Consider the following 8,077-nt stretch of genomic DNA (forward strand, 5'->3'; position numbering starts at 1 on the left):
CCACTGTTATCTGCGGTTCGGACGAAAGTGAGGCGAAACCGTGACCCTCAGATTAGGGAAGGTGACCTCGGCCGAACTTAACGGAAGTTCGATTTTCCCGCGAACTTCTTCGAACTAGATCGGCAATGCGAGAGATTATTCCGATCGCTGGTCCTTCGTTCAATGTCGGGTGTAGCCACAACTCTCTCTTTTCCCAACTTTCCCGAAGATTTCACTGGACTCGGCCTTGGTAGAAATTGCACAAGGTCGTGTGGCTTTACTCACGAGATATTCTAATTTTATAGTAAATCGACCAGTGTCGTTTCGCTACTGGCGTAGTTTTTGGCGTATGGATTAGATCCATTTCATCCTACTTTAATTATAGCTAATTTGATATTTACAACAATGAGTGACTGGCTGTTTTAATATTTGCAACATGGAGTGACTGACTTATTTAATATTTACAACATGGAGTGACTGACTGATTTAATATTTACAACATGGAGTGACCGTTACAGTTTCTCGGTGCGTTTCCTGTTGCTTTTGATACCCAATACAACCTGCTACTACTCTACATTGAACAAATTCTAGAAAATTGTTTCGCTTAGCTGTATCAATGCAAAGAGAAAATCGATGAAGAGAATCGATCATCGCGTATTCGCCCTTATGCATGCTCACTGTCGATTTTATTTATTTTATTGAGTCGGTCCGAAAATACACGCATCAGCTTTTCTGTGAGACGGTGCATACCTCTAAGCGTTGTCTCTATAGATAATAATCCAGAATCAAGAGTCAAATTACAATCTAATTATTGCTAGATAAACATTTCAAAAGGTCCTATCTTGATCGACTTTCTTTTTCGTTAACAACTCAGCTGCAAAACCTTCCCCTGTTGTATTTGACGTTTGTGACGCTAGATAAGAACCTGCTTTATCGGGAGAGTAGGCTCTGCCTTTGAACAAGTTTGACGTGCATTTTCTTTGCTGTGATTTTTTTCGGAGAAACGATTTTGGCATATTTTTAAAACAATAAAAGAAACCAATCTGATAATGATTTCTAAAGTTATTCAAGTTTGGGGCTGTCTTTGTGGGACTCTCAACAGAACCCGTGTCATGAAGTTTTTTCGGAGCTTCCGAGGGCAGCAGCTCCGAAAACAAACTCCTCCAGTGAACCCCCGACGTTATTTCGTTCGCGACGACGTCACGGAGAAGCGAACCACAAGGGCTGATCCTGAGGACTCTTTTAGTGATATTTTATATAAGCTGAACCTGATATGGATGATCAAAATGTGAAAATTACAAAAGGATAACAGATGCAGGACTACAGGAAATTCTCCCTGAAGAAAAGGAATCACTTCCTACCCAACACACAATTTTAGCTGCAGACTAGTTTATACAGCCAAAAAAATAGCTGTATAAGCCATTGTTTGCCTGTATAAGCTAATCTGCAGCTAAAATTGTTAGTTGGGTAGTACTAGGGATGTACTCAAGGAGAGGCAACATGCTAATTCTGTTGAATAGTACCAAGTGGATATCATCCTGATTCAAGCAAGAAAGGTGGACCATGAAAGTACCAGTAGCACCATGCAATTTCATTCTGTTGACATTGCTCATGGATTCATTTGGTGAGCTCGTTCCTACTTATTAACACTTGTGATTATGATGGTCAGTGGTGAATGGTCACAAACATCTACAGAGTCTGGTGAGAGCTTACCATTTATTCAATTTAAATATTTGTACAGAAGTCGTTTTATTAAGGAACGGTTCGATTTTAGCAACAAAATCACAAAACCGTTCGCTTTTGGCACGGGGTTCAATTTTGGCAACGAGCCAAGATTAAATGGAATTTGAAAATAGTGTGTTTTTGCTCCTTGTGATTACAGCTTTTAATTAAAGATTTATTATTAGTAACGTCTATGTCATGGCGATGCCTCGCAGTGGTCCGAAGTCAACAAAATCATAAATTGAATTTCAAAATAAGACCGTTCGATTTTGCCAACACTAAATGTTTGGGCTTGCTGCCAGAATTGAACGGGTACAATTTAACTGCAAAGGAATAGGTGGATTAAAAGTTGCCTCTTACCTCGGGGAAGTGCAGAGGATTTCTCGGCTTCCATCAAAGCGAGTGTCACGTCAACACATTTCTTCCCATTCCTTTCTTGACCTGCGTTAGGGCGCGACCGGCGCTGGTATTGCCAAGTTTGAGATCACCAGTTTTTACACATTGAGAATGATTGCTAGTCCCAAGCATCAGGATTTTCCAGTAATCAAAGGATCACATTTTAGTCCTTATTACTTTTTATGACTTGATATTAGTGACAAGACTCGGGTAGTGACCACCACGCCTTTCTGAATTTTTATATTGTTTATTTCAAATCAAAAATATTGTTTATGTTCATTATGATTTCACATAATCCTTTTCCCTTTTAACCTTTGACCTTCTCCTTTTCCTTTCCCTCTTTTCTTTTCAGAAAGCGAGTAATGGCGCTATAGCCATAAGTCATAAAAGGCTAGGACAAGAGTTAGTGCTCATGCCCCAACCGTCAGAAGAAAATGGAGCATCATTTAACCTTTCTAGCTTTGATGCTTCCAACGACCAACCAATCATATAATTACCAAAATGGAAACGTACGGTACGAGATGTCCACGTTTCATCCATTTATTGGATTCTGAAGCATCGTGTTTAAATCTTCGATGTTTTCTGAATCATCTTGTCCCTTAAATGCTGCACAGTAGGCCTGGCCGTTTTGATATGTTTGACGCATCTTCGATGTGAAACATATATCAAATAGACAAGAAAAATGATGTAGGTATATGGATGGGTCATTATGATCATATTTTCAGAACAAGGTTTTTTTGGTTCCATTTGGAGTCCCAAACAACTAAGCAAAATTTGGGGATGATTGGTTGTACCCCGGGTTTCCGCATTGCGTTTGAAATTTGTATGGAAATTAGTATGGGGAAACCTACTTTATGCATCATTATTACTAGGGACCACAATTTTGCACAAACTACGCATCTAAATACGTTAAAGAATAGCCCAGTGTATCTAAACAAAGTTATAGCTGTTCAAAGATCAATGGTTCGAATTAAATGTCAAAAATCCCTTTTTCTGCCAACACCAATGAAAGTTAGACCCCAAACTGAAATAACTTCGGAGTTTCTTATCTTATCGATTTGGTATGTTCAGATGAATTATTCGAAGACAATTTTTCAATCTCATAGGCATATTAAGTGATGAAGGGGGGGGGGCTAACTTTACCCTCGCCCCTCACTCATTTAAATAGAAGTAAAGCATAAAACTGCAATAAATCCGGTGTTTCTGATCTTGTCTAGTTGGTATCATATGTATTCAAAAACATGTGCTCCATTTAATAGGCGTAGTTAGATATGGGGGAGGGGGTTTCTGTATCCTTTCCACCCCTCACTTATACCAATGAAAGTAAAGATAAAGACTAAAATAACTTCGGAGTTTCCCGAGTTTCCCATCTCTCAAGTTGGATGGGTTATTCAAAAACATTTGCTCAATCTCATAAGAGTATTTGTAAAGCGAGTACCCCCAGTTCCTTCCTTACTCTTTTGGTGCAATGTACAACGTCAGATATATCCACACAAATGTCATTGGATTGTAATCATTATATTTCATTTTAATATATTCTACGATTTCTCAGGGTACTTTTATCGATGCTGTTTTATACCCTGAAGCAAATATTGCTGTTGAATTAGGTCTCGGGTGGATTTCTTGATAAGTCAAAAATTAGCTTCACCCCTCATTCAGCCATATCGTTGACGACCATCAAGGAAGCAACTCGTTGTATCGCATTGACATAATCTGTATCATTACTCCACACGTTTGCCGGTTTTTGCATGAAGCCGGTCGAAATTTCGAAAAAGAATCAGCACTGTTAGAAATGACGTTTACAACTTGAGAGCCCAACTGAAGCGTAGCTCACTTGAAGCCCAACAAGCGAAATCCAACTATACCTGTGTCTGAGACGAAACTGGTGAAGACAGTTTTCGTTCTCTCCTTTTTTTTTGATTTTTGGTGTACCGTAAAACAGGGTAACATTGATAGTTTTTTAAAGTATATTTTAAATAATATTTACAGCAATGAAAGTTTTTCAAATTTTATATTTTTAAAACAAGTACTGAGGATCCAAGAGTCAATTCGTTAGTAATATGTTTAAAGGGAATTAAAGCATTTGTACTATTTTTTTTAGTTTTGTGACCGAAATTCAGTTTTTTGATTTGGTGTTACTTTGATAATGCTCGATGAATGTAGAAAAATATGATTGGAACTCAAACAATTTAGTTCTTTGAATATGAAACTTGGAATGAATATATAATCAGAAAACATCATAAGCAATAAGAATACCACATTGAATTTGTGATGGCTATATCGGAAATACATTTCATAAGTGTTGGTTTGAGTGCTTTTACAAACAGGCGAAAAACACGAAAATATTTTTTTTTCCTTTGGTTTGTTTTTTCCGTCGATCTTGTTTTCCGTGCTGAGCACCAATGCTACCGACGTGCCAGGAAGGCAGCTCCCACACCTGGACCCTACCTATCGACCCATCAACTCATGAACCGGGGACCAACGGCTTTACTTCCCATCCGAAGGAAGGCGTGATCAGAGATGTTATGCCTCAGAACATCCCGGCGGCGCCGACTGGGATTGAACCCAGGCCTGCTGGGGTGAGAGGTAATCACGCTTACCACTACACCACCGGCGCCGTTAAAAATATTTTTTAATATGTTTGTAAAATATGTAACACATACTATTTAAAAACTATACACAATATCAACGGAAATACCCTAAGCTAAAATATGGAACCAATGTTTCTAATTTAAAATTTAATTTAATTTAAATTTAATCTTTACATTATACTATCAAAGTTACCCGCATAATCAAAGATACCCCGTTGTACGGTATGACTACTTCTGTGTTTTCTATATGCGGGTGGCTCTAATGGCAGTTTAATATTTCAAATAAAAGCTTTATATAGAAAAAAAATTAAATTTTTCCAACTGCTAATAATTCAAACAACATCTCCTCACTAACAAATGAACGGACAAATTGGATATTAAATATTTACACTGCAACGTGATGGCGTCTTACAATCAACTGCAAAACCATTGACTTTTCAATGTCTGGGCATAAACTAAAACAATAGTTTAACTCCATACGGAATCATAACTCGTAAGAAGTAAAAGTAGGATAGCAGACCATTTTTTTATATATTCTTAAGAAAAACAAATTTGTATATGTATTTGCACTACTCTACATCGGTTGATGAAAATAAATAAACAACAATTTTTGTTTTAAAATCTGCATATAGTAAGCCCCCCCCCCCCCCCCGCTCTCTAACTAACTGAGCAAATATTTTTGAATAATTCAACCTGAACATCCCAAATCGATAAGATAAGAAACTCCGAAGTTATTTCAGTTTGAAACTATTGATATGAGTGAGGGGGGCGGGATATATTATTAACCCCCACCCTCTCCAACTACACATATGAGATAGAGCTATTGTTTTTGAATAATTCATCTGAACATACCAAATCAGTAAGATAAGAAACTTCGAAATTATTTCAGTTTGGAATCTGACTCCCATTGGTACACCGGCAGTGTTGGCAGAAAAAGGGATTTTTGGTGTTTTATTCAAACCATAAATATTTGAATTGTTATAACTTTTTTTTAGATACATTCTAGCACCGTACTTTCTTTGGCAAAGTTGTTAGGCACTTCCTTGAAAATATTTGTTCATATTTAGTTGCACTTTTTATGCTTAATTGTGGTCTCTAGGGATAAAAATGCAAAAAAGTAGGTTTTCCCATACTAATTTTCATACAAATTACAAACGCAATCATGAAAGCCGAGTTACAACCAATCGTCCCCAAATTTTGCACAGTTGTTTGGGACTCCAAATGGAATTAAAAAAGGGTTGTTCTCGATTGATGAGGTAAAGTTTGCGTTTTTTTCCATATAACGATGACTCACTAGCCCCAACCGTCAGAAGAAAATGGAGCATCATTTAATCTTTCTAGCTTTGATGCTTGCAACGACCAACCAATCATATAATTACCAAAATCGGAACGAGATGCCCCCGTTTCATCCATTTATTGGATTCTGAAGCATCGTGTTTAAATCTTCGATTTGAACAGGCCCGATGTTTTCTGAATCATCTTGTCCCTTAAATGCTGCACAGTAGGCCTGGCCGTTTTGATATGTTTGACGCATCTTCGATGTGAAACATATATCAAATAGACAAGAAAAATGGTGTAGTTATATATATCATTTTCCAGGATGCTTTCAAGAACTGGCTGTGTTGGCGTTAGATTAGATTAGATTGAATAATAACCTGCTTAATCTAACTATGTGGTAAAAATAGTGCGAAATCTGTTTACATAGGGGCTGTCCATAAACTACGTAGACAGTTTAGGGGGGGGGGGGGGTTGACAATTATCCACGGCCCATACAAATTTTATTTTTTTTTTGTATGGACAATTGTCTACGCAGGGGGAGGGGGGGGGGTCAATAATCCCAAAAAACTGTCTACGTAGTTTATGAACAGGCCCATATCAGTGGTTATCAAAAAAGAAAGTCGATGGAGAGAATCGATCAAAGCAGATAGGACCTATTGAAATGTTCATCGAGATTGAACATTAATGTTAATAATAGAAATTGTACATGGTTGATGAACTAGAGCACCCAAATTTACATCAATTTTTCTAAGTGTGTGGAAATGCGCAAGCGGTTCATTATTCTCGATTTTCCTCTGAATTTCAGAGAAAATAATAACGAACATTTTTGTTGAAAATTTCATTATGATTCAAGATAGTTGTAATGAGATGTTCGACTTTTTCACCACTCATCCCACAAATGCATCACTCCGACAATACAAAAAGCATATTTTTTTTAAATACGTAGTTATTTTCCGCACTTTATTAATATCATTAAATTAATATAACAACGACCAAATCAAACACTGAATCACACCAATTTTTTTCACGGCTCAATGATCACATCGGAGTTGGCTTGAATCCACTCAAGGAAATGCGTAACTCTAGCGCAAACGATCGAAATGGCATCCAGGCAGTGCGAAGCCGGTCCAAAGGAAAACACACCAATTTGAACAAAGTCCGCTCCGACCTGCACGGTCGCTGGTCCACCGGAATCGCCAATGCAAGCCGATCTCCGCTCTTCCCCGGACATGCACACGTTCTGTTCCTCTATCAACACCGGTGCAAAAAATCTCTCCTGACATTCCTCGTTCGTGTAGATGCGGTTGTTTATATACATTAGCACATCCGAATTTCCGGTGGAGGGATCGTGCGTTTGGCCCCATCCGGGAAATGTTCCCAAGTAACCAGCAAAGTCTCCATCGGACCACCGTGGAATTTTGATGGGTTGAACGTAGCCGGAGAAAGGGACTTCCTGTGGAAGTCTTATCAAACCAATGTCATTTCGCATACTGATTGGGAAGAAACCTTCATGAAGGATGAAGTTATCTTGGGTGGAATTAAATGATTCGGTGATCCTCCTCTTCGGCTAGATTATGTGCTCCAATGATGGCAGATCCCGACGTCGGTTGATACAGACAGTGGCCAGCGGTTAGCACATAGCGATGGGATAACAACGATCCTCCACATTGTTGTACGATACCTCCGAAGTCCATTTGCAGTGAAACCATGTACGGAAACTGCCCGGGACTACCATTGACACCGTTCATCACACGACGATTGGGAAAGGATCTTGCACTTGCGATGGCAATCAATAGGACAAACACGATTAGGAACCTCATCTTTGGTGGCTTCCGCTAACGTGGCTAAGAAATAACTGATTTGATATTGGGGAAGGTGCGAATCCATCACGTTGCTGATAAATTCAATAAGCCCCCTTTGCTGTGTAATCTAATCTGCACAAACCGAAAACCCAAATCGATCCAATCTGGATTCCATATATGTACCGTTAAGGGAATTAAATTCTCCTTCCACTTTAAACGGCATCGAAATTTGTACCTTGTCCCCATTGATCTCGAAAATGCAACGACCCGGCCCGGTCACTGTCCGCAAGATCCTTCCTCTGATCCATC

At 38.7% G+C, this 8,077-nt stretch overlaps 1 pseudogene; it reads right to left on the reverse strand.

The window, feature by feature from the left end:
- Positions 1 to 6,990: 6,990 nt before the first annotated feature.
- Positions 6,991 to 7,805, reverse strand: LOC135699569 (brachyurin-like; annotated as a pseudogene).
- Between the last annotated feature and the right edge of the window lie 272 nt (positions 7,806 to 8,077).

The sequence above is a fragment of the Ochlerotatus camptorhynchus genome, unplaced genomic scaffold (assembly GCF_037179485.1).
Source record: "Ochlerotatus camptorhynchus isolate MF236.1 unplaced genomic scaffold, CSIRO-AGI_Acam_v1.1 ptg000112l, whole genome shotgun sequence".
NCBI lineage: Eukaryota > Metazoa > Arthropoda > Insecta > Diptera > Culicidae > Ochlerotatus > Ochlerotatus camptorhynchus.